This window comes from Capra hircus, chromosome 20 (genome assembly GCF_001704415.2).
Source record: "Capra hircus breed San Clemente chromosome 20, ASM170441v1, whole genome shotgun sequence".
NCBI lineage: Eukaryota > Metazoa > Chordata > Mammalia > Artiodactyla > Bovidae > Capra > Capra hircus.
Genome location: NC_030827.1, coordinates 29,190,131 through 29,217,416, shown reverse-complemented (window position 1 = coordinate 29,217,416; position 27,286 = coordinate 29,190,131). Strand labels below are relative to the sequence as shown.

Sequence of the window (27,286 nt, the reverse complement as noted above, 5' to 3'; positions counted from 1 at the left end):
TGGGTGATGGGTGAGTGTCTGACCTTTGTCACATATCTCTATGGCATTTGACTTAATCTCATTGAGTAGATTTCTTTTCTATGGTTCAGGAAAAAAAAAAAATGTAATGAAGTCTCTGTTCCACTCTAGGTAGGTAATCTCAGCAGTATTTTTCAATAAGGAATAACTTCTAGAACCTGAGATGATGGAATCCAATTCCAAATTGGCAAGCAGCTCATCTGAGAGTCCTAGGTATGCAGCCAGTAAGACAGGTTAAGATTTTTCTGCAATGCAGGAGACCCATGTTCAATCCCTGGGTCAGAAGATCCCCTGGAGAAGGAGATGTCTAACCACTCCAGTATTCTTGGGACTTCCCTGGTGGCTCAGGTGGTGAGGAATCTGCCTGCAATGCAGGAGACCCAGGTTTGATCCCTGGAGAAGATCCCCTGGAGAAGACAATGGCTACCACTCCAGTATTCTTGCCTAGAGAATCCCATGGACAGAGAAGCCTGATGGGCTACAGTCCATGGGGTTGCACAGAGTTGGACTTGACTCAAGGCAAGTTTTAATGTGGATTCTGCCACTGACCTATGAAGCCTGCATTTCTCACTTGTAAAATCAGCAGCTGGGAGATGACAGTGAAAATCAACTTCCTTCTCACCCTAATTAATCCCTTTCTAATGCTACAATTCCAGGAAACCAGATTATCATTTCTCTTATAAATATGTATAAAGTAAAAATAAATCAGATCTGTGTTGGAGCCTAAAATATGTTCCTGAGTCAAGAAGATGATCTTTTGCACATGGATTTCATGATATCTATTATGGCTGCTAGGCAACTTTTAAAAAATGGTGGTAGAATTGCAGTTATTTAGTTATAATATCCAGGGATTATTAATACTGCCAAATATTTTTGTATAAAATGTAAAGAAAACCCTTTCTCTACATGTTCTGATAATGTATCTATATTTTTCAAACAGAAAGTAAGAAGGAATGGGATGTGTGTCATCATGGGCTTATTTCTGTTCTCCCAAAGCTCATGAGTTCAAGTCCTAAACCCCAGGTTCTCAGAATGCAATTGTATTTGGGGTTAGGGTCTTTAAAAGGTCATTGTTACTGTTGTTGTTTAGTTGCTAAGTCGTGTCCAACTCTTTGTGACCCCATGGACTAAAGGCCCCAGGCTCTTCTGTCTATGGGATTTCCCAGGCAAGAATACTGGAGTGGGTTGTCATTTGTTTCTCCAGGGGATCTTCCTGAACCAGGGATTGAACCCATCTCTCCTGCATTGCAGGTGGATTCTTTACTGCTGAAGCACCAGGTAAGCCCTTTAAAAGTAAATTAAGTTAAAATTAGGCCATAGGGTGGGTTCTAATCCAATATGACTGGTGTCCTGCTATAGGAAGAGGAAATCTAGGCAAACAGTGACATTGGGGAAGCAAGCGCACAGAGGAAAGGACATGTGAGGAAACAGAACACGGTGGCCATGTGCAAACCAAGGAGAAAAGCCTCAAAAGACACCAAGCCTGCAGATACTTTGACTATGGACTTTTAGACTCCAGAACCATGAAAAAATAAAAGTTATGTTGTCTAAGACTTCAATTGCATGATATTTTGTAGGGTAGCCCAAGTGAACTAATACATTTGTCTTCCCCAATTTCTATTTATCTAAAATGGTTAAAAAATTTTGGCTGCTGCTTATTGAATACTTTTGTGATTGCTGACTGGGAAAACAGTGCCAGAGTTTCTCTTTCTTTCTCCTGTGATTAAGATAGAACATGTATTTATAACTTTGTAATCCTCTCTTCAGATTCAAGTGTCTGAGGAGCACTCTCTCTGAGTGTTCATTACATTACTGGCAAATACACATACACACAGCTTTGGCACACTGGCACAAAAAGCTTGGATGTTTTGTGATCAGATTTCATTTCTATTCTCATTAACAATCACTGAAAGTAGATGCATGTTTAAGCTCTTTTTTCCTATTGTTTAGAGGCAATCAGTGCCCACAAATATCAACACAAACATCTGTCCAACTCAGTGGAGGAAATTGTCAAAGTGGTTATACAGAAAAGAGGGGAATTTTAAAAATCTGTTTGGACGGATCTTGACTAACTATTTTCCATAGGTGGTGCCTATGGAAGGTCCTACCTCCATGCCTATGATGGTTCCTACCTCTCATCCTTTCATAAGTTTAGGAAGACAGGGACACATAACTGATAATATCATAAATGATAAATCCATATTGTCACAGTATCTGATATACTCTCAGTCCATTTCCTTTTCTAGTGTTGCAAAAATATATTTTTGAACCAATTATCTGTTTGCAGGTATCTTTTCAAGCAGACACTTTTTCATAGATACTTTCACAGCTAGAATAATTATTAATTTGTTTCCAGTAATATTCTGAATACAATATGTAAAAAATCATAAAATGTTATGTAACAATAAATATGAACAAGACAATTTGGCCTAGAAAAGCATTTAAAATGTGATGTAATCTTGCTTCTTACAGATGAATACTGGATGCAAGTCAGTAACAACACATCTTCCAGGTAGTTTTTTAATGTAACAATTATTTTATGTTCTCTGTATAGAATGTTTAAATGGATTCTAAATATAGCATTAAATGATCAAATTTATTATGAGAGAAAAACAGATATACAGCTTCCTGCATGCAATTTACAGCTGAAAGCCTTGCCAACAAAATCTCTACTACCATTAAAGTGGTAACCGATTGTGGAGGACCATGCCCAAAGGAATAGCAGAAGACAAAATGAAACCTAGCCAGTTATAAAACACGGCCAATATGGATTTTTAAATTATGACTAGTTGTATGACAAACTTTTGATATTAGTTACTGCTTGAAGCTACAAAGCTAAGCCTTTCTAAAGAAAATAAATGGTCTCTGGTTTTCCTTTTTATCACTGCAATAAATATTATATTTGTTATTGAACGGCCTTTTCATTTTCCAAAATCACTTTTGGATTGCTGCTACATGTTTAAAGAAGTGGATAATTAAGATTGCTATTCTGATAATGTAAAAATAAAACATTTGATGTCATCATTTCTGGATAATTCCAGGTAAAAGTTTTTGGAGAAAGTATAGATAGCCATAGTGGGGGCTTCTCAGATGGCGCAAGAGGTAAAGAACACATCTGCCAATGCAGGAGGCGTAAGAGACACAAGTTCGATCCATGGGTCGAGGTGATCCTTTGAAGGAGGGCATGCAACCCACTCCAGTATTCTTGTCTGGAGAATCCCATCAACAGAGGAGCCTGGCCGACTATAGTCCATAGTGTAGCACAGAGTCAGACACAACTAAAGTGCTTTAGGACAGATAGCCATAGTGATCAATATCACCTCTCTCTCTCTCTCTCACTCTGCCAATAAGACACAGTCTGCCCTAGTCTGGGGAAAGCAGTGAGTGCAATGAAACATTAAGATCCCATCTATTCATGGTTTAAAGAAACTAATTGCTGAAGACAATCTTACATAATTTTTTTTTCTTAAAGGGGAAAGGATGTATTTTAGTATAGCTGTTAAAAAAAAAAAAACTGGTTGGGGTGGAGGGGCTTCCCTGGTATCTCAACTGGTAAAGAATCTGCCTGTAACGAAGGAGACCCGAGGTTGATTCCTGGGTTGGGAAGCTCCCCTCGAGAAGGGATAGGTTCCCCATGCCAGTATTCTTGGGCTTCCCTGGTGGGTCACATGGTAAAGAATCTGCCTGCAATGCGGAAGACCTGGGATTGATCCCTTGGTTGAGAAGATTCCCATGGAGAAGGGCATGGCAGTCTCCAGTATTTTCGCCTGGAGAATCCCCATGAACAGAGGAGACTGGCGGGTTACAGTTCATGGGGTCCCAAAGAGTCGGACAGGACTGAGCGACTAAGCACAGCACAGGGTGTTTTATTTTGTTTGGTTTTGCATGTAATAACCTTACTTTGATTGAAGTTTCCATATTATAGCAGGTGTTTCTTTGATTTTGGCTCTTTTGTGCTGATACACTATATCAATAGTATATATTCAACTGTCAGCTACAATATGATGAAGAAAGCCAAGTTTGTGCCTCCCAGATACCACACTTACCCTAGGGTTATCTTCCTCTATGCAGCTCACCTATGTTAAGGTCCCAGCAGCTGTCAATATTCTACATTGATGATATAAAAACAGACCTCCTACCCACTCAGGTTTTTAAGTACAATGTGTTCTTTGCTTCTCAGTTTTGGTAAAACATTTATTTTGGGGACTCCAAACAAATATTTTGGAGCTATTTTCCTTCCCTGAGCTATTTTTCTTATAGATTTTTCTATTAAAACAAGTTTTAAAACTATCTCATACTTGAAAACCAAGCAATGCCAGCTCCAGCAATCTAAAATACTTTTACATTTTGAATTTATTTCAATGTTGTTGTGAATGATTGTTTTAGGGTTCAGGGAAAACCACAAGCCCTGCGCCCTAAAACAATCTTCACAACAACACTGAAATGAATTCAAAACTTAAATGGAGTGATTTATTTATATATAATATATATATGGAATCAAATGAATAACAATAGAATGTTACAAACAATCGAACTAGCAATATTTTCTAAGTGGTTTAATCAAACTCCCTCCCTCCCTCCCTCCATCTCTCCCTTGCTTTCTTCCTTTCTTTCTTCCTCTTCATAGCAACAAAATAAGGAAGATATTACCCTTGCTCCCATTTCACAGATGCCATTACCCACAGGAGATAAGGATGTTGCCCATTTGAGATGGCATTGCCAGCTAGTGGTAGAGCCACGGTTCCAACACATTCAGTCTGGCTGGCAATTACACATTCTTACCCACTGTGCTAGGAATGTCATTATTCAACACTCAAGTCAGGAACATTAGGAAAAAAAATCTGTGCTTTTGACACACTAAAGAGGTCCTATCAATAAATAGTGGGATCGTAAGAAATTAGCGAGCCAGTCACACAGGTGACAAAATATCTGTTAACTAGTGTTCTCTGGTCTGCTGAGAAATGACCGTTCAAAGCGTATTAATAATAAAGGGACAGAAATTGCATGTCATATGTTCACAGAAGCTAAATATATCACATGTTTTTAAAATGATACATTTGAGTTAATGAATGCTTTAACATTAAGAACTGGTAAGTAAATGTAGGGCTTCCCTGGTGGCTCAGAGGTTAAAGCGTCTGCCTGGAATGCGGGAGACCCAGGTTCGATCCTTGGGTCAGGAAGATCCCCTGGAGAAGGAAAATGGCACCCCGCTTCAGTACTCTTGCCTGGAGAATCCCATGGAGGGAGGAGCCTGGTAGGCTACAGTCCATGGGGCCGTAAAGAGTTGGACTCAACTGAGCGACTTTAAGTAAGTACGTAAAGTAAATGTAAGTGGACACTCTTCTCAGATAAGATATTTACAGAATACTTGTAAAAGCAATAACAATAAAACCAAAAACACAACTTCAAAATATCAATGACTTTCATAATTCACAAATACGGGCAAAGAAGCTATAGCTTTATAATTAGCAAATTACCCAAAGCTTGCATCTAGATAGCAATTTACTTTAATTCCAATATATCAAGCAACACTACTATGTCATAGAGTTGGACAGAAAAATAAAGGGAGTTAGCCGTGTCCCAACAAATATATAAAACTTTATTTTGCATTATGGTATTTTCTGATTTATTTTCTGCTATATTTTCATAGAAATAAAAAGTGAACATGAACACTGAAACTTTTTACATTTAAGGCTTATCAAGAGCTATTGAAAATGAAAAGAGCATGCTATCTTACCATGTAAGTATATAATCTAAATCAAACAGCTAATAAAAGCAAGGTAAATATTTGCCTATTAGTTGGCATATATTTGAGACAGATGCTTGAGATGTGCAAATGGTTGAAATGAAATGGGTACCTCTATTGTCTGTGACTATAACCAAACATTTACTGATTTTGTATCTCATTTGAAAGGTATATCTTCAAAATTGAAAACACTTATGACTTTAACTCAGTAATTCTTCTTCTAGAACTTCTCTAAAAAAATATTTGTAGAACTTATCAATGAACTGTGTATGAGAATATTTTCTATAGCATTGTTACTAATAGAATGAAATGAAATCAATCTAAATATCCTTTAGTTAAGAATCAATTATATTGTATAGAAACAGAAAAAAAGGCTGTGTCATTATTTAAAATATTAGGATCAGTATGAAAAGATATACAGGATATATTTTAATTGAATAAAACTAGTTTCAGAATAATATGGCAGCATGGTGAATTTTTTAAATGCACAGATTGTATAAAGCTTTTATATTTGTAATGATTGCATCAATACAGAATCTGCGGAAGTATACATCAATTAATATTTGTTACTGTTAATTAATATATACATTACTTAATGTATTATATGCATTAATGTATACATATTAATTATATCTTAATTGTATACATTGATGTATACATATTAAAATATGAAGATTTTTACTTATTAGCATATTTATGGTTTCTGCTAACCTTTTAAGAAAATAAGATAGCTGCATCACTCTTGTAATATTATTTTAAAAGTGGATAAAATTTCAAAAAAAAAATTAAATTCACCTGTGAAGATTACAGAAAAGTTTTTTGAAAGATTTTTTAAAAGAGAGAAATCAATACATTCAAGGAAAGAGCACAGTTCACATTTCTAACTTGTGTGTGAACAATGAAAATTATAAGAAGTAAAATCAAATTCACAGATAAGAATCATTGATGAGAAAAATTAGCTTAATGTCCTTTAATTTTTAATATAAAACTTTTGCCTCAAATTCTTATGAAGGTAAAGTTAGAAGTGATAAATCAGCCAGTCCTTCCAGTTATGGTCCCACAGTAAAATACACCACTACTCTTCCACAATTTAAGCATCCATTGCCAGAAAAATTGACTCACTAACTATACCTTAATAAATTTTCATTTGTTTTAAGCTAATGAAAAATAGAAATAGAACAAACTGACTTTTGGTTTGGAAAATATGACAAAGTGCATGTACAGAGAAACTGCACTCAGTATAGATTACATGTGGAGCAGGGGTTGGTGATACACACATTTATGTATGTGAGTGTATGCTCAGTCAGTTGTGTCTGACTGCGACTCTATGCATCGCAGCCCACCAGGCTCCTCTGTCCATGGGATTATCCAGGCAAGGATACCGGATAGCGCTGCCATTTCCTCCTCCCGGAGACCTTACAGACACAGGGATCGAAGGTGCATTGCCCTGAGTCTCCTGCATTGGCGGGTGGACTCTTTACCACAGAGCCACCTGGGAAGCCATATGTATATATACATACATACATGTATATATACACATACAATCTGATGAAAAAGGAAAATGATTAAAAGATAGGAACAATAAGAACATGTGATCTTACAATGGCAAACGTAGGAGCTGGAATTCATCCTGAGGAATTAAGCTACACTCTGCTGGCCTAGAATATGTCTGAAAGGACTGTATATACTTAGTGAAAAAGGTGGGTGAGTTGAGAGGAAGCCCAGGCCTCCTCTATTGTTGTTTAGTTGCTAAGTCTTTATCAGGTGACAGCTGGATTGGAGATGCGTATATCCCAAAATACAGGACAAGAGCCGCATTTCCAGTTGACAAATCAGAAAAAAACCCATCCCACAAAGGCCTGGCTTTAGAATAAAATCAGGTAAAATGATTAAATGATTAGTTGTGTAGTAGTGAATGGGGGTGGAGAAGGCAATGGCACCCCAATCCAGTCCTCTTGCCTGGAAAATCCCATGGATGGAGGAGCCTAGTAGGCTGCAGTCCATGGGGTCGCTAAGAGTCGGACACGACTGAGCAACTTCGCTTTCACTTTTCACTTTCATGCTTTGGAGAAGGAAATGGCAACCCACTCCAGTGTTCTTGCCTGGAGAATCCCAGGGACCAGGGAGCCTGGTGGGCTGCTGTCTATGGGGTCGCACAGAGTCGGACACGACTGACGTGACTTAGCAGCAGCAGCAGTGAATTGGGGGAGGGGATATAAAGGAAAAAAAGATGGACTAAAATCCAGGAGCAACAAAGTTCCCACAGAGATGTTATGGGGAGGGAGGTGGGAGGGGGGTTCATGTTTGGGAACACATGTAAGAATTAAAGATTTTAAAATTAAAAAAATAAAAAACTAAAAAAATTTTTAAAATAAATAAATAAAATAAAAGATATTAAAATAAAACAGCTGCAAAAAGGGAAATAAAATAAGTTGTTGGGAATGAATCTATGAATAATCTAAAAACTGAAGATAATATTTATCTCCAGATAATAAATATAAAACTAGGAAATAATGAAAACTCTACATATGAAACTTGTCAGATTTACTAAAGTGGTACTTAGATGTGTGTGTATGTGTGCATATATGCATGTATATACTTTATATATTCGGAAAAAAACAAAAAAATTAATGAACTAAGAATCTAACCTGTCAAAAAAATTAACAAAATAAAACCAAAGAGTAGGAAGAAAAAATGCAATGATTAAGAACAGATATTAAAATGATTATATGAAATGACTTATTAGCAACTATATGCCCTCACACTTAAAAACTTAGGTAAAGTCATATTTTGGAAAATAATTATAAATGACCAGAGTGATTTAAGTAGAAACAGAAAACTTGAATAACAGTTTGCAAACTGAATCATTATTTAAAAATATTGCCAAAAAATATCTCAGGGTCAGATGCCTAAAGGGAAGCTGCACAAAACATTCAAAGAAAATACATATTCAATTAAGCCAACTTTTTAAAGATAACAGAACAAAACTGGTAGCCTAGTTTATGTGGTTTCTGTAATCTTGATTACAAAACTAATTTTGAGAAAAGAAGCTTCAAATATCAAATAGCTGCAAATATACTAAGCAAAATAATAGCAAACCAAAATAAACTTAAAAAAAGCCTAAGATATCAAGAGCAAATTGAACTTATTCCAGAAATAAATTGGTTCAGCACTAGATATTCCCCATATAATTCAACATATTAAAAAGGAACTACATACACATTAAAATACTATATATTATATAATTTATAAAATATAAAATTATATTCTATATAATTATATTCAGTCCAATATCATTTCTATCTAGGCTGGTAAGAATGCACTTGGTGAACGATGGTGGAGTCCCTGTCTGTGTCACACTATATACCAGTTCCAGGGCATGCCTAGGTAAATAATGGAGCCTGTGCCCTCTGAGATCCTTTAGTGATAGGGAGACACTCGTAAACAAAATTTAACCAACAGTCTTAATATTACCCTTTGGAAAAGGAGCAGAGAGGAAGAGCTAAGTAACTCCACCTGAGAGGGATAGTGAAATGTCATGACTCTTTTGAGAAATGGAGAGTAACTGTGTGAAACTTGAATAAAAAGATTTTGACAGGAGGTGGCAGCAAAAGTTTCCTCCAATGAAACTTGAGGTCTGATCAAAAAGAGTCTTGTATGTGATGCTAAAAAGTCAGAATTTCATCCTGCAGAAGATGGGGAGTCAGGAAAGGAGTTAAGTAAGGAAGAAAGAGGATAAGGCCCGTGTTGTAGGAAGATTTGATGGTGGTGCAGAGGATATTATAAAAGGAGCCCTGACTTTCAGATAGAAATGTCCTCTCCAGTTATTAGTCTGTATAGCTTGAACTCTTCCTTTTCTTTTTTAAATGGGTTTGATATTCTGGCAGCAAATAACCCTGAGAATGTAGGAAATACATAACAAGGAAAACTAAAGGAATTATCTCCCTATGAAATTATCTGTGAAAATATAATTTTCATGAATTACATGAATTCATGAAAAATCATGAATCTACATAGCAATATAACTGTGAATGTAGAAAGAATAGATTAATGAAATAGATTAATGAAATGTGATACTGGAATATATGTTGGCTCTTTATTCTGAAATGAAGACTGGAAGTCCATTTCAATTTTATTCATTCTATTTCAAGAAGATAAACTGATACACAGACACACATATATATTGACTAATATATGTTCTAGGCTTCCCAAATCATTCAGTGGTAAAGAATCTGCCTGTCAATGCAGAAGACACAGGTTCGATTCCTAGGTCAGCAATATATAATGGGGAACGAAATGGCAACCCACTCCAGTATTCTTGCCTGGTAAATCCTATGGACAGAGGAGCCTGAAAGGCTGAATTTCATGGGGTCACAAAGAGTCAGACAAGACTTAGTGACTTAGCATGCACATACAATATAAGTTCTAACTCCAAGCTTCTTATGATAAAACATTTTAAAGAATTTTGTTATTACATTTAATAATCTACTTTTTATTAATTAAGATATTAATTTGTACTTTCATAAAACATAATTAGTTTAACAACTTAATGGGGAATAAAGAGAATGCTAGATGAATAGGGAACTTGGAATATTCTTTAAATTGCATGCCTACTTTGTTTTGTAATAATTAAATTACTTCTGCATAGATAAAAGATCAGTTCTATTCAGTTCAATCGCTCAGTCATGTCCAGCTCTTTGTGACCCCATGGACTAAAGCATGCCAGGCCTCCCTGTCCATCACCAACTCCCAGAGTTTACTCAAACTCATGTCCATTGAGTCTGAGATGCCATCCAACCATCTCATCCTCTGTTGACCCCTTCTCCTTCAGCCTTCAATCCTTCCCAGCATCAGGGTCTTTTCAAATGAGTCAGTTCTTCCCATCAGGTGGCCAAAGTATTGGAGTTTCAGCTTCAGCATCAGTCCTTCCAATGAATATTCAAGACTGATTTCCTTTAGGATGGACTGGTATGTGTTTATAAAACAATTACTATAAGAATAATTGTTATATTCTTTAAGACAGTTTTTATCTAGAGAAGTATTTCTGTTCAATAAACTGGCATTTTTTGGCTCCATTTAATGATAGTAAAATATAACTTGTAGAAGATGATGAAAAAATACAATGAACATTTTAGGATTGTTACCTTAGTTTTGTCACTAAAATTTAATTATGAAAGGTCCCTTTCTTCCCATGTGGAAGAACGCTCGGAACACAGAGCAGAGGTTTTCATCCTTTAAGGAAAGTTAGACCCCTTTATGAAGCTGGCAAAAATTACGGACCTGAAGTACTTCCTATAAACATTTATGTGTACAGGCAACATTCTTAAATATTTTTTTCAGAATTTTACTTGAAGCTTATTCTCAGATTAAAAACCTTTGACATGTAACTAACAAACTCTATTACTGCACTCACAATTAACTGCAGTCACTAATCTTCTCATAATTAAATATCACTATATTATTTCTGGTATTTGAATTATTTTTCTCAGTCTCCTCTCTTTTATCTAAATAACATTTTTATTTTCACGTAGTAGATCAAGCCCTGACTCCTTTAGGAAATAATCTTTGATGGTCAGTGACTTCCAATTTTTAATAGCAACTGTTATCTGCACTAGTAATATAGTTATTTACCTTTTAGCCTATAAAAGACATTGTTCTAAGTTTCTGACAGGCTGAATTTCCAGTGCAGAGCTTATAGGATACTACAATCATAACTGAAGTTAACACATATTAATTAAAATTTAAATAATTTCATACTTCTCATTTTCAATAACTACAGTTTATATAATTCTAAATACTATGATGTAATCCAAATAAATATTTGTTTTCAGAGACCTAAGTATGTATACTTCGTAATCTGTTGATTTGTGTCATGTTATTTTGTGAGGTTTTACACTCCTTTGTTTGTTTGTATTTATTAATCTTCCAACATTGATGAACACTGAATACAGAGATTGCATGTTTTAAACCCAATAGGCACCAGTTAATGTCATTGACAATTATAATAGCCATTTCTTGATTATATTACCTTTGCCTCATTCTGTTTTAACAGGCTAAATGCAAATGACCTTGGAAAACAGAGGGGTACTTAGCTTTATACACTGAGTATGTTCCAGAAAAAAAAAAAAAAAGAGAGAGAGAGAGAAAGAAATAAAATGTTGATAGAGGCATATTTTTATTTTAGGATATTTTCGGTTGGCCACTGGCCTTAATGATTATTTTCAAGTAGTTAATTATTTAGAAAGACAAATAATGTTTGGTAGAAGAATCCATTACTTGATGTGATTTAATTTTACCTTCTAATTCCTTGGTTGTAGGGGCAGGGGTGGGGAACTCCTGCTATATCAATAGTCAGGAGCAAACTAGCAAGTTTTGGACTCTGGCAGAAATTTTCTTAAGTATGATCCAGGGTATTGTGGAAAATACAATCTATGGGTCCACCAAATCCAAGTTTAAGGAAATATGATTATTGCATTAAAATATTCCAGTAGTGTATTTTTTTAAATTTAGCTGTTTGGACTCAGGTTTATTCTCAAGTAGAGCAGGCAGGAGAAAATGTACTAATGGCATGCCACATCCTATTTTTTCCCCTATAACTTAGATGGATAATAGCAATAGGTATCTCCTGCTCGTTTATAATCAGGAATACTCAATGAACCCAAACTGCCGTTTCCAAATATCCCTCTCTCAATGTCTTAGTTTGAAGATTAAAAAAAAAAAAAAAAAACCTCTATATTTTTATTTCTGCCCTAAGGCATTTCTCTCATTTATTCATGTCATAGTATCATATATAACTATTTATCCACCTATCTCTTAGTTTCCTAGAGAAATATAAATCCATTATTTTAACAAAATCAGTGATAAACATCATGAAGAAAATAGAAATTTGTTTGTAAATAAATGTCTTAAAACAAGCTAGGATTATCCTGTTTTGTTTTGTTTTGTTTTTTAATTCTGGGGGCATGGGCATGGCCATGATGTTCAGCCACAAAAGCTGCCAAGAAGATGAAGGAGAGAAAGGGGAAATTTGAACTAGATCACTTCCCTCTGCTAACAATGGTCAGAGGTTTAAGGTTACCTTAAGGTTTCTTGCTATTGATAAGCCTTTCAAATCTAATCATCGCTCAATTATTTAAAGGCTGATTACTCAATCAGTACCTAAATATGTCTCCTGTTTTTCTTCCCCTTGTTTACTTTGGCTATTTCCCTTTTAGTACTAAATGAGCTAGACAAAAACAGGTAAGAAATTAAGCACTAAAATCCAGTACATAAAATGGGTACCATTCACGAATTGCAGTCGTGCCCATATGGTTTGGATTTTCAATTTTCTATGTTATATTATTTCCATTACACATTCCAAATGATCTCACTTCATCCCCAACAGTCACCTTCACACAGAATGTGCAAAAGTAAACTAATATCAAGGTGTTTGCATTGCCTCCTTCAGTCCTTTTATTTGCAGTAATTTAAATAGCAAATATTCATGATCATTGCTGGAAGCAGGAGCTTTCAACGCTATTCTAAAATATAACCAAAATTGCTTTTAAAAGGTTAGTTAACCCTTAATACGCAAAACAATTGTTAAGCTAGGATGAATTACACACATGGGATTTGTGTGCTAAAAACAAACTGGTACAGCCACTGTGGAAAACAGTATGGAAGTTCCTAAAAAAAGTTAAAACTAAAATTGCCACATGACTAAGAAATTCCAAAGCTGAGTATATATCCAAAGGAAACAAATTTATTATGTTGAAGAGATATCTGTACCCACCAAGTTCACTGCAGCCTCACTTATAATGATCAAGACATGGAAACATCCTTAAGTATGTGTGTGTGTGTGTCCCTGTAATTGTGTATGTGTATACTATTCAGCTATTAAAAAAGAAGAAAATGTTGCCATTTGTGTTAAAATGGATGGATTTTGAGAGCATTATGCTAAGTGAGGTAAGTCAGATAGAGAAAGAGAAATACTGTATGACCTCATATATGTGGAATTTAAAAAAAAAAAACATGAAAAGAGATCAGATGGGTGATTATCACTGTCGGGGGGAGGGGGCTGTGGAGTAGGGGAATTGAATGAAGGTGATCAAAAAGTACAAAAGGTACAAACTTTCTGTTATAAGATAAGGTACTAGGGATATAATCTATAAGATGATGATTCTAGTTAACATAGCATGCTTGCATGTGTGTGTATGCTAAGTCACATCAGTATGTCTGACTACTTGTGACCCTGGATACTGTAACCCACACAGCAGGATGGTGAAAGTTACTTAGGGAGCAACTTCTAAAAGTTTTCATCACAGGTAAAAAAAATTGAGGAGATTAACTATATGAGAAGATAAATGTTAACTAAATTTGTTTCGGCAATTGTTTTACAATATATTTATGTCAAGTCATTATGTAGTCTATCACAAACTTATACAGAACCATGTGTCAATTATAGCTTAATAAAAATGAGAAAGAAAATAAACAGATGAGATAATGCTGTTTTTAAATGTAGGGAAGCAAACATTTGTGCACAACATATATAACTACAATTAACATTTGAGTTTTACAATTTCCATTTGTTGGGAGTTGTCTTATTATTGATTCAATTTCATTTCTGATAATTAGTCCGTTCATATTTTCTATTTATTTCTGGCTCAATCTTCAGCGATTGTACATATCTAAGGATTCATCCACTTCTTCTACATCGATTTCTACGTCCATTTTACTGGTGTGTGACTGTCCATAGCAACTTTTATGATTCTCTGTATTTCTGAGCTACAGGTTGTAACTTTTGTCTTTCAACCTTCCTACTAGCTTTTTATGTGGCTTATTTACCACCATTACTACACATTTGCCTTTACCAATGAGACAGTTTCTATCATAATTTTCATATTCTAGTAGTGGTTTTTTTTCTGCTTAGATAAATCCATTTAACATCTCTTATAAAACTATTTTGGTGTTGCTGAACTCAGCTTTTGCTAGTCTGTACAAATTTCAAAGAATTTTCATATACACCGCCTCACCTTATTCCTCATAAAAATGTTATGATGATAATGGGTAAGGGCACTATAGTGATTTTAAATAACTTCTATCACTTTATATGGACAGGAATTATGAGAGTCAGACTTCACACCACACTCTCCTCTTCTTAAATAATATATCTACAGATATATAAGAGTAGCTTGACATACGAACATGACACAAGTTAAATAACCACTTTTCTCCTTTGCACAGCAGATGACAGTCTCTGTGATAACCACTAAATTTTAAATCTTGGGTTTTTAACAAAATATAAGTTAATAATGCTCACTGAAAGTCAAAAGGGTGTTTCTCATTAGCAAGTGTCTACTCCAGGTAGAAAATTGCGGGATTCAGGCTCCTTCCATTGTGTGGTTCCACTGTCTTCCACAAAGCAGAGACCATGGCTCAAGCCAGAAAAAGAAAAGGAGAATGGAAGAGAGTGTGGGAAGATTTTCTGTGCCAGGCTTAAAAATGAAGTGCATTATTTTCACTTGCATTTCACTGGTGAGAACTCAGCCTTGACACTTCATTGCCCACCTTATAAGTAGAATAGAAAAAGTAGTGTATGAACCCAAGGAGATGTTCTAACAAGCTCTGCCACTGCCTTAATTTCCTCATTTGTAAAACTGGAAAGAAAAGCCATTTTACGGTGTTCTTTTGTGAAGGTTAATTGAGAAAATGCATGTAACAAGTTTAAAAGTATTTTAAATATTCACTGAGGAACAACTAGCGCTGGTTTTTGTACTAGTTCTCATCCATACCATCTTAGTAGCAAACATAATGAATTTCTAGAAATAGAATTCAAGAAAGGACATTCTAAGAAGACTATAATTGTCCTCCTTCCACACCAGCCTGCTCCAGCCTACTCATCCATTCACTCCAAAAGATACTACAGACCTCCCCTCCACCAGAAACTGTGCTCATCATTGATGCTAAAACAAAGGAAAGGTCTGGTGCATTCATCAGGTGCTCACTCCACTAGAGAAGGTAGAAACAGAGGGGGAATTATGATACAATAATTAAAGAAAGATGAAAAAGATAAAGCAGGTAAGCAAATTGCTTGGCATTTTTAAGCAAACAATAATAACGACAAAAATGCAGGGAGCAATAATTGCTCTGAAAGTCCACTCAGCCACCCAAAAACTGAAGTCAGAGAAGGAATTCTGATGAGGAGTATGTGTCTGTGTGCCTCGTGTATGTTGTCATGAGGGGTAGGGACTGGTGCTAAAGGAAGAGACAGGGTAAGACATTCTTCTTACCCAGAGGATGCAACTGGCAAAAAGCACAAAGTCACAAAGAAACAGAAACCACTACCTAAATGTTAAGCATTCAGTGACTGGGAACAATGAGGTTTAGAACACTTTGTTTATTTTAAGGAGCTGGACTTATTTCAGTATATAAATTTCATTTAAGACTCATTTGAGAGGATTTAATCAGAGAAGTAGGCTTTCCTGTTAGCTCAGCGGTAAAGAATCCTCCTTCGAATACAGGAGACACAGGTTTAATCTCTAGGTCAAGATCTCCTGGAGAAGGAAATGGCTACCCACTCCAGTATTCTTGGCTGGAAAATTTCATGGACAGAGAAGCCCGGCAGGCTAACAGTCCATGGGGTCTCAAAAGAGTCAGACACAACGGAGCAACTAAACAACAGCAAGCAGAGAAGCAGCATGACAAGATTCTTGCTAGAGCAGGGAGAAGAATGAATGTAGGAAAAAGGTTACATAAACAAGACCAGTTAGGGAACAGGAACAAGTCACCTAGTGAAAGGCAATGAATTTCTGAGCTAGAGGAGAAGAGAGGAAGGGAGACAGGCGGAAGGAAAGGACCTTGATTATACTGAGAAAGTAGGATCAGCAGGACTTAGTCATTGATTAGATTAAGTGAGATGATGAAGAATAACTTAAATGGCTGCCATTAAGATATATAAAAACAAGGGAGCAAGCTTATAGGATGTGTGAAGAATGTACCTTTCATCATACTGAATTTAAGATACCATGTAGAATTTCAAGTAAAAACACCCAGCTGGACACATAAATCTGAAACTCAGAAGTGAGTCAGCGTACAATTTTGGGAGTCATGATTTTGAACTCTTACTCTTGCTGATATTTACTTTATTTTTTAAATATTTAATTAGTAGAAAAACATGGGGAATCTATAACCAGTCATATTAAAGTCTTCAAGTGACAGGTGTAATGAAAAGTGGTAGAAACCAAGCATCCGAAGTGTTTTCATATAAAGACACATCTGGATTAAAACTGCTTCTATGGTCTGACTGCTAAGACGGCCTAGAAGCCATCATACTTTGGTGGCAGTGAGCCCAACTGAGGCTCAGATCTTAATATCTAAATAGCATTTCAATAAAACAACTACGGCTCCTTGGAGAAATTACAGATTCAAAGGCTAGAGAAAGGAAATACAAGATGAATCCAGAGCATCAAGTTATGTCAGAAAGCAATGTTGGGGAAAACATGGTTAGGGTATCTCAAAAGGATACAGAAGATACTCCAAAAGAGCTGACCACAGCTGGAACAATCTGAACAACAACAACAATAACAAAAAAAAAAGCATTGGATGACAACCCAAAAAATAAAATACATACTCATGAGAATATACTGATATAAACAAATGATTAAATAAATAAGTAGAGAAGAATGGGCAAATTGTCCTTATAGAAGAATTTCAAATATAATAAATGTAGACAAAATTGCTTTAGAATACCACAGTAATAGCTGCTGCAACCAAGCTCCACTAAAGGCTGATAAAAATAAGTGAAACAATTTCTAAGTAAACAAGCTAGTCACATAGCTTAAAGCTATTTCCCCTTAAATACTATTACTTATCAAGATGATTTGAACTCATTTCCACAGAATCTTCAATATTCCATATCCCTCCCTCCAGGTGGCAAAAATCTCTCTCTTTCCCCTTGAGTATGGGCTGTACTTAGGGTCTTGCTTCTAAAAAACTGTGTGGAAAGGTAAAATACTAGCTTTACACGGGAGAAACTTGGCAAATAGTACCTTAATCACATGATTAAGGTCAACACCACCAATGATAGGTCATATGATGTCATATACCCCTAAAAGAGGTAGAGAACATTTCACTTCACTGATATCCTTTCTTTACTCAAGTCTAATCATGAGAAAACTTCAGAAAAAAGATTCTGTGAAATAGTTACGAGTACTTTTCAAAGTGGGGCTCCCCAGGTGGCTCAGTGGTAAGGAATCTGCCTGCTAACACAGGAGACAAGGGTGGGGTCTAGAAGATCCCCTGAAAGAAGGTAAAGGCAACCCATTCCAGTAATCTTGCTTGGAGAGTCCCACGGACAGAGGAGCCTGGCAGGCTACAGTCCATGAGGTCATAAAAGAGTCAGACTAGACATCAATTAAAAAACAACAATTCTTCAAAGTATCAGGGTCATGAAAAACAAGAAAAGACTGAAGAAAATTACATTTCTCTAAGGAGACATGACTCTTGAGAAATCTGTATGCAGGTCAGGAAGCAACACTTAGAACTGGACATGGAACAACAGACTGGTTCCAAATAGGAAAAGGAGTACGTCAAGGCTGTATATTGTCACCCTGCTTATTTAACTTATATGCAGAGGACATCATGAGAAATGCTGGATAGGAAGAAACACAAGCTGGAATCAAGATTGCCGGGAGAAATATCAATAACCTCAGATATGCAGATGACACCACCCTTATGGCAGAAAATGAAGAGGAACTAAAAAGCCTCTTGATGAAAGTGAAAGAGGAGAGTGAAAAAGTTGGCTTAAAGCTCAACATTCAGAAAACGAAGATCATGGCATCTGGTCCCATCACTTCACGGGAAATAGATGGGGAAAGAGTAGAAACAGTGTCAGACTTTATTTTTTTGGACTCCAAAATCACTGCAGATGGTGATTGCAGCCATGAAATTAAAAGACGATTACTCATTGGAAGGAAAGTTATGACCAACCTAGATAGCATATTCTAAAGCAGAGATATTACTTTGCCGACTAAGGTCCGTCTAGTCAAGGCTATGGTTTTTCCTGTGGTCATGTATGGATGTGAGAGTTGGACTGTGAAGAAGGCAGAGCACAGAAGAATTGATGCTTTCGAACTGTGGTGCTGGAGAAGACTCTTGAGAGTCCCTTGGACTGCAAGGAGATCCAACCAGTCCATTCTGAAGGATATCAGCCCTGGGATTGCTTTGGAAGGAATGATGCTAAAGCTGAAACTCCAGTACTTTGGCCACCTCATGCAAAGAGTTGACTCATTGGAAAAGACTCTGATGCTGGGAGGGATTGGGGGCAGGAGGAGAAGGGGTTGACAGAGGATGAGATGGCTGGATGGCATCACTGACTTGATGGACGTGAGTCTGAGTGAACTCTGGGAGTTGGTGATGGACAGGGAGGCCTGGCGTGCTGCGATTCATGGGGTCACAAAGAGTTGGACACGACTGAGCGACTGAATTGAACTGAAGGAGACATGATGACTAAATGGAATGTGGTATCTCAGAACCCTAGAATATGAAAAAAACATGAATGGAAAACCTGGAGCAATCAAAATAAAGCCTGTAGTTTAATTAACAGTGCCATACCAATGTACAATGCACCAAAACTAATTTCTCATTTTTAATAAATGTACCATCAGTTCAGTTCAGTTCAGTCGCTCAGTCGTGTCCGACTCTTAGCAACCCCATGGACTGCAGCCTACCAGGCTCCTCCATCCATGGGATTTTCCAGGCAAGAGTACTGGAGTGGGGTGCCACTGCCTTCTCCTCAGAGTCCATAGTTGTGTTAAATTTTAACATTAGGGAAATCTGTGTGAAAGGCATATAGCAACTCTGTCTCCTATCTTTACAATTTTTCTGTAAATCTAAAATTACTTCAAAAGAAACTTTAAAGAAATAACCGGTATCAGAACACAAATATTGGGAACATTAAGGAACTAAATTATGTGAGGAAATCAAACAAGACATACTTGCATGGTTATTATACCAAAGCCATTTTTGTATTATACAAATCACAGATTTGCAGAGGGTTAGGGTCAGAAACACAAATACACACAATAAATGACCTAGATGACAAAACAAATATCACCAAATTTCCGGAAACCTAACCTTCTTTTGTGAACAGAGAAGAAAACTCATTCAACATTTCCCCCATAGTACTGCTCCCTCATAGCTTTCCTTGAAGTTTCTCTGACATACCTATAGCACCTCAAGCAATAAAGCAAATTAAGGGAGTATAATAACTCATTCATTCACTCATTCGTTCCACTTACTATTTATTGAGCTTCTATTATGTGCCAAGCATTATTCTGGAAGACTGAAATATTGAGCTAGATAATCCATCCCTGATTATTCGAATAAGTAACCTGAGGTTTCAGAGTTTAAATGACTTAATCAAGGTCACACAGTTGGTTAAAAACACAAGCAGACTAGAAATTAGGCTCTTCAGCAATTTTCTTCTTATCCAAAGGATCGTTCTGAGTAGCAGAAAAACCATAGGAAAAGTACAAAAATGTCTGTTTCCTTTATTATTAGGAAAAAAATTCTCTAAACATTAAGGGTGATTTGAGCTCATTATAAAGATATGCGAAGAGCTCTAGTTTCTAGTAATCTTTATTCCAGGAATAGGAAATTCACACAGTTTAATCTTCAGAAAAGCTTTGTTAGATAAATCTCATAATTGTTCTACTTACTTTTTTTCTTCAGAAGTGGAAAGTCAGGCTTCAAAAGCTTAAATGCTTTTCTGAGTTCATTTAATGAGATAGTGACAAAGCTGAAAATAGAAGTCCCCAATTCTTCATGTTTGCCTTATTTTACCTCAGATTATCTTACCGAATTAAATTCTATTTTTCTATAGTTCTCTTACTATCACAGTAAGGTGTTCGGTTTCACTGTAATGGATAGAAAATGGAGATCTCAACATAGTATTAATACACTGAGAGAAACTCACAATATGTATATCATCAAACACTTTTCATTTAAAGAACAATTTCACTGATTTCCTCAGTTTCTCTGAGTTTTCTCACCTGTGAAAAGGATAAATAATACCTACCTTTGTAATTACTGTGTGGATTATTTAATATAACATGTGAAGTGCTAGCATGATATCTATACATCCTATTAATAATTTGTTTTCCCTCTATCTTCCCATCAATTTTAGCCCCACAAATCAAATTTAGAATATAAGTTAACTGAGAAAGAGTTATGTGTATAGCTAAAATATAAATAAAGGGAAAATGAAATCTCTGGTAAATGAAGTTTTTTGGAAACATTTTGAATATCACATAAATATAGATGCTAAGCCCCCATGAAACATAAAGTACCAAATAATCTGAATCTTTAATTTGATCTACATAGGTCAAATGTATTATCTGGGACAATATAAGTGGAATTTTGTAAACAGGTTAACCTAATATAAATATTTAAACATTAATATCTGATAAACTGATCAGATGTTTCTTTTACCAATTAGTATAGTTCACTAATTAGGACAAATTTTAGAAGATCGATATAGTATACTAGAATAAATTATTTCTTATGTTCAATAACATGGAACAAAGTATTTTAGAAACATTACAAATGTCTTAACTTCATATTTTTCTTATTATTCGTCCAACACTTCCATATGGTAGGTCTTATAAGCCTTTTTCTTAAGTAGGTTAAATCATCTCCGTTTCAACATTTAAACAATGAATTTACTAAGAAATTTTGTGTCATGGATAATAAAGAGGAAATTCAAATGATTTTTCATTATTTCCAAAATGTAATTTCTTAGTTTAGCTGTACTATTATTTTAAACCACATTTCCTTTGGGGGAAAAAAATGTGTGATAATTTTGAGTTAATCTAAAATTTCTGAAAAGGAAAGAACTCATCAAGCAACAAATAAAAATCATGTAGAAGGAATTTTTAAAAAATATTAGTGGGTGTGATGTGTAGATTGTGATAAGATAGTTCTACATCTTATTGGTCACCATCATGAAAGGTAAAAGATGCTAATCATCTTCCATAGCTTCAGAATTCACCATTAAACTAGCTGTGTCCATATTTAGACACTCATATTTCCCTAATTTTAAAAAGTGCACCTGGAGCAGAATTTTTTCTCCAAAAGACAGAGCCAGCTGTAGAGAGAGAGACAATTAAGCTTGATTGGATGACTCAGCAATAAAAATAGGAAACTAGCTGGATGAGAAAAGATGAGCTACAAAGAACTAGATTGTCAGGAGAGGGCTATTTGAAAGAAAGAATAAGTAAGTGAAAATAAGTCCATCAACACAAACAATTGGAGAGGTGAGCTTTTCAGCTAACGGCAAACCCATTCCTAAAATGGAAGAGAAGGCAAAGGAATGCTTTATTTGTAGTTAAATTGTGTATAAGGCTATATATTTCTCAAAGGCTATTATGCTTTAATAAGCAGTTAATATAATACTGAATCAGGAGTCTAGCACTATCAAAGGTCACCTAAGCCTTTCCACCATCAGGTGACACCACTGTGCTCCTTCCTGCCTCTTCCAGGAACAGGGATCTGATCTTTCTGCCAGAAAAACAATCAGTTCCTCTGCCTCTTGCTAGCTCCTCCTCATCCCTCAAAAGTCCATTCCGTTCATGATTACAGTTACCCAGGGAAGGGTCACTTTATCCTTCAGACTGCATCAGTCTCCTCTCATAAATGTATAACTTTATAGATGCTGCCTCCTTCACAATACACGGTCCAAGAATGTACGTGTTTAACTTCAATATTTTTAACATTAATCTCCTTTGCTACTTTAAGATCCATCAGAGGAGATCTTGTGTCTGTTTCCTTGACCACGGCATACCCTCAGTAGGAGCTCAGTGAATATTCATTGTTGAGTGAATGGATTCTGAATAGAAAATAATGAGGCAGAGATGCAACCCTGGCCTGACAACTGATTAGTCCCATTATTCTGGACAAGTTCACTTTGCCTCTTTATGTCGTACTTTCCTGTAAGATTTCATCCATTTATAAACCTCCAAGCTCTGATAATAGGTTATATAATGTCCTTTTCTTGAGTTAAATGCAAAATTTTCAAGAAACTTTCATCTTAACTACTATGATATTATTATCTATATTCATTTTCTGCCCGTCCTCTGTTATTTCATTAGAACTTGGTAAAGTTAGCTATTCTTTGTAAATAGGAGAAACATCTCCTAGTGATGAAAATGAAGAATCCCATCTTCTTTAATTCAGAAGAGTGATGAGACAATTTAAACATTCATTCAACAAATAATGAATATAAATCAACTAGATGCTAAAAATTGCTCTAGGTGAAGAGGACAAAATAATAAGTAAAAAAACAAAGTCTCCTTTCTCCTAGAGCTTTCATTTTAGGGGAAGTGAAGTAAATAAATATATAATATAGGGAGTTGTAACAAGTTTTAGGTAGAAAAATTAGATCAGGATAGATAAAGAAAAGAGCAGAAGATTGATGCTTTATATACAGTAGTCAAAAGGGCTCACTCATAACAACCTTCTACCCATAACTTGAGCAGAGACCTGAAAGAAGTAAAAACAAGAGACTTATCTGGTTAAAGAGCTTTCTAGATAGAGGAAAGAGCTGGTCCAAAAGCTAGGAAGGACATTCTTGGCAAAGTTCTAGATATTGAAGGGGTACTGTGTGGCTGCTGCTGCTGCTGCTAAGTCACTTCAGGCGTGTCCAACTCTGCGCGACCCCAAAGACGGCAGCCCACCAGGCTCCCCTGTCCCTGGGATTCTCCAGGCAAGAACACTGGAGTGGGTTGCCATTTCCTTCTCCAGTGCATGAAAGTGAAAAGTGAAAGTGAAGTCGCTCAGTCGTGTCCAACTCTTAGTGACCCCATGGACTGCAGCCCACCAGGCTCCTCCGTCCGCGGATTTTCCAGGCAAGAGTACTGGAGTGGGGGGCCATTGCCTTCTCCGACTGTGTGGCTAGAAGGATGTAAAAAGAGCCTTCCAATAAAAGATGAGATTACAGGGGGTAGTCAAGGAGTCAGACAATGTAGGAGGACCTCATGGGCCTTTTCATGGGACTGAAAACCATTGCATTGTTTGGAGCTGTGAAGTGACATGGTTTGCTTAGGTTTTCAAAAGAATGCACTGACAGCGATACGAAAAATTAGCCCAAAGGATGCAAGGGCAGAAATAAAGAAAACATTTAGGAGGTGTTACAATAACTCCAGTGGGAGATGAGGATAGCTTGAAACAGAATGGTAAAGGTGGAAATTGTTCAGAAATGGTCACATTCCAGATCTGTTTTGAAACAGACTCAGTGGATTGGATATGGATATGGTGAGTGAGAGGAGTCAAGTAAGCAGCTGGCTAGAGGGAGAGGAGTACGGTGTGACTAAGGAGGATCAACACCCTCTCTCACTTGCAGGGCCCAGGAATAAGCAGAAGAAAAGAGAAAAATCACCACTTGCATGGGCTACAGGAGAAACAGTGTCTTCAAGTGAAAACTAGGTTTCAGTTTGAGAAAACAAAAAGTGAACAGAGGAATTTTGTTTAAAGAGTTAGATACCTATGGCCCAGTGGACAGTACCGGGGATGGAGTTGGAGAGGGTTGCAAGAAGAAGTTAGGGTAGTACATGCATGGAAACATATGGGGTGGAGGAAATGTGGTAGTCTGAAAATTCTTGCATTTACAGAGGCAAACTGGGATCCAGGATACACTGCCATTAGTCTGGATGACGTTTCAGGCAGACTGTGGTGATAAGGCTATGAGTCAGTCCTGGAGGAAGGAGGCCTCTTTCTGCTAGAAACCTTTCATGCTCTTAGATGATAAGGAAGTATTAACACAAAATCTGTTTTCTGAGTCATCAGGTTCTGGGCTAAAATATCATCCTTGATTTTTCTCTCATGGAAATGCTCGATCTAATAGCGTATAGTACTGTCATGTGAGATGACAGATGCATTATATTCAATATTTACAATGCTCCCAAGAGTTATCTATTATGCCTACTGTGTAGATTGGGAAATGAAAACTTAGCAAAGTTACATATCTCAGAAGAAGCGAAACAGAATTTTGACACAATCGTGTACATCAGCCACATGACATTGTTGTCATTTATTAATTTTATGATAATTGTGAAAGACTATTCATGCCAATTGCAAATAAACATCTAATAATGCTTCTTTGTTGAAAATAATTACATGACCGTAGACCAGCAGTTCTGAATATTGATGTGGAAATCATTTCAATACCACCATCAGTAGTGATTGCTCTCATGAAATATCCTTCAACAATCACTACTGTGTTCTCTGTGTACCAGGAACTACTGAACCACTGGGAATTCAACACTAACAGAGAAAGCTGATGTTTATACTCTCAACTAACATCCTGGTGGAGACACACAGAGCAATAAGTCATGAAATACATAAAACCTTTTTTTTTTTTTTTGGCTGCACCAGGCCTTAGTTGTAGCACACAGGATCTTCAATTTTCATTGCAGCATGCGGGATCCTTTTTAGTTGGGCATGTGGGATCTAACCAAGGATTGGACCTGGAGCCTCTGCGTTGGGAGCATGGAGTCCTAGCCACTGGACCACCAGGGAAGTCCCAACAAAACCATTCTAAGTGCCAAGAAGCAAAGACCCACAATATTGTGAGGATGAATATAGAGGAATAACAACTTGAGCTAAATGTGTTCACAAAATATCACTCTGAAAAGATAACATTCAAGTTGTTTAGGAAGGCAGAGAATACAACCAATACAAAAATTTCTAATGAAGGATCCAGCTTCAAGAATAAGTCTAATGAAGCCAGTGAACAGTCTGCAAAGGAGAGAGTATAAAGAAAAGAAAGAAAGTGAAGTCTCTCAGCTGTGTCCAATTCTTTGCAACCCCATGGACTATAGCCTACCACGCTCCTCCATCCATGGGACTTTCCAGGCAAAACTACTGGAGTGGGTTGCCATTTCCTTCTCCAGAGGATCTTCCCAACTCAGGGATCGAACCCGGGTCTCCCGCATTGTAGGCAGATGCTTTACCATCTGAGCCACCAGGGAAGTTTTTAAAGGAGACAGTGATACAAGCTAATTTTGCAGAGAGAGGCAGGGGGTCAGATCATGCAAGGTCCTGGAGGTCATGGTAAGGCATATTCAGACTTTATTATAATAAAGTCACTGGAAGGTTTTAATCAGAGGACTCAGAGGAGTTACAAGATCCAATTTGGAAAAGAAAGTTAAAACAACCTATCAGAAAAGACATTACTATGTACACAATATATAAATATATGCTTATATATGCCATATGCCATGTATGCATATAACATATATATGTGCATAAATGACAAACAGGTTCTATCTATTTGCCTACACTTCTACTTCAAATAGATTTCTCAAAGTCAAATGCTTAAGAACTGATGCTAAATAAGATGACTGTGCCTTCAGGCAGGAGGAATACAATTCTGTAATTCTAGTAATTCTGATTTCATTTTATTCTTCCTCTCTAAATGACAGGTTTCTTTTTGGTAACTGACATTGAAATGTAGAACCTGCAAAATCAGCCATTTATTATTCCAAGTTACTAGAAGGAATGTCTTCTTACTAAGTTACACATGTGTCATTTCTTTCCCAGAACAACTGGGATATGATTGCATATGATTGTTTCTATCATGTGAAAAGGATGCATGAAGTTGTCTCTCAGCCTCTTGATGATTCACTTTAGACTGAGCCATCACTCCAAAGGCTCCTCTGTGGACCAGGAGGAGCCATGGTGGCTATTTTCACTGACCTGGGGAAGCAAGAATTTTTTGTTAACTATTCATCATGGCTTCTTATATTTCTGGGCTTCCCTGGTGGCTCAGAGGTTAAAGCATCTGCCTGGAATGCTGGAGACCCAGGTTCGATCCCTGGGTTGGGAAGATCCCCTGGAGAAGGAAATGGCAACCCACTCCAGTACTCTTGCCTGGAGAATCCCATGAAGGGAGGAGCCTGGTAGGCTACAGTTCATGGGGTCGCAAAGAGTCGGACACGACTGAGCAAGTTCACTTCACTGTATTTCTACTGTAATGAGAAATTGTAATAATAGTAGATTGTAGATTTTTTAAGTGACTTATTGTCAAAATAAAAACTAACATGACTACTTTTTAACCACACACAAGCTCTGAGAAGAAATAGATTGTCTATGAAATAAAATCTAGAACCACCAGTTTTAGGGTGCACAGTCAAGACAGATATAGTCTTTCATGTATACTTTTATCTATGAATATAATGTGTAACTTTAGGTAAAATGGACATGACAGAAAAATTACATTTACTTTGAGTGGCAAAGAAGGTATTATAATTTCCTGATTTCCATTTCCCAAGAGTATGTGTACATATTAAGGTCATAACAAAAGGCCAAATGTAATATTTCCTGAAAGTATTATCATTCCTTGGTTTTATAAACCATTTATAACCGAAGTAGTATTCTGTTTATTTGTGAAATTTTAAATACCTTTATCTAAGTATATCACACTTTATTTATAGAACCTATTAAAGTACTGAGGAAAAAAGAATAATATATGGGTTGTCACATTACAAT

The 27,286-nt window shown here is 36.4% G+C and overlaps 1 protein-coding gene and 1 non-coding gene across 2 annotated transcripts in view; one reads left to right on the top strand and one right to left on the bottom strand.

Moving 5' to 3' along the window:
- Window positions 1-27,286, bottom strand: part of HCN1 (hyperpolarization activated cyclic nucleotide gated potassium channel 1) — a 450,862-nt gene that overhangs the window by 352,734 nt on the left and 70,842 nt on the right. The gene's annotated exons all lie outside the window — the stretch shown is intronic.
- On the top strand, window positions 26,553-26,624 carry TRNAS-GGA. The gene has a single exon. It is a non-coding gene; the product is annotated as a tRNA-Ser (tRNA).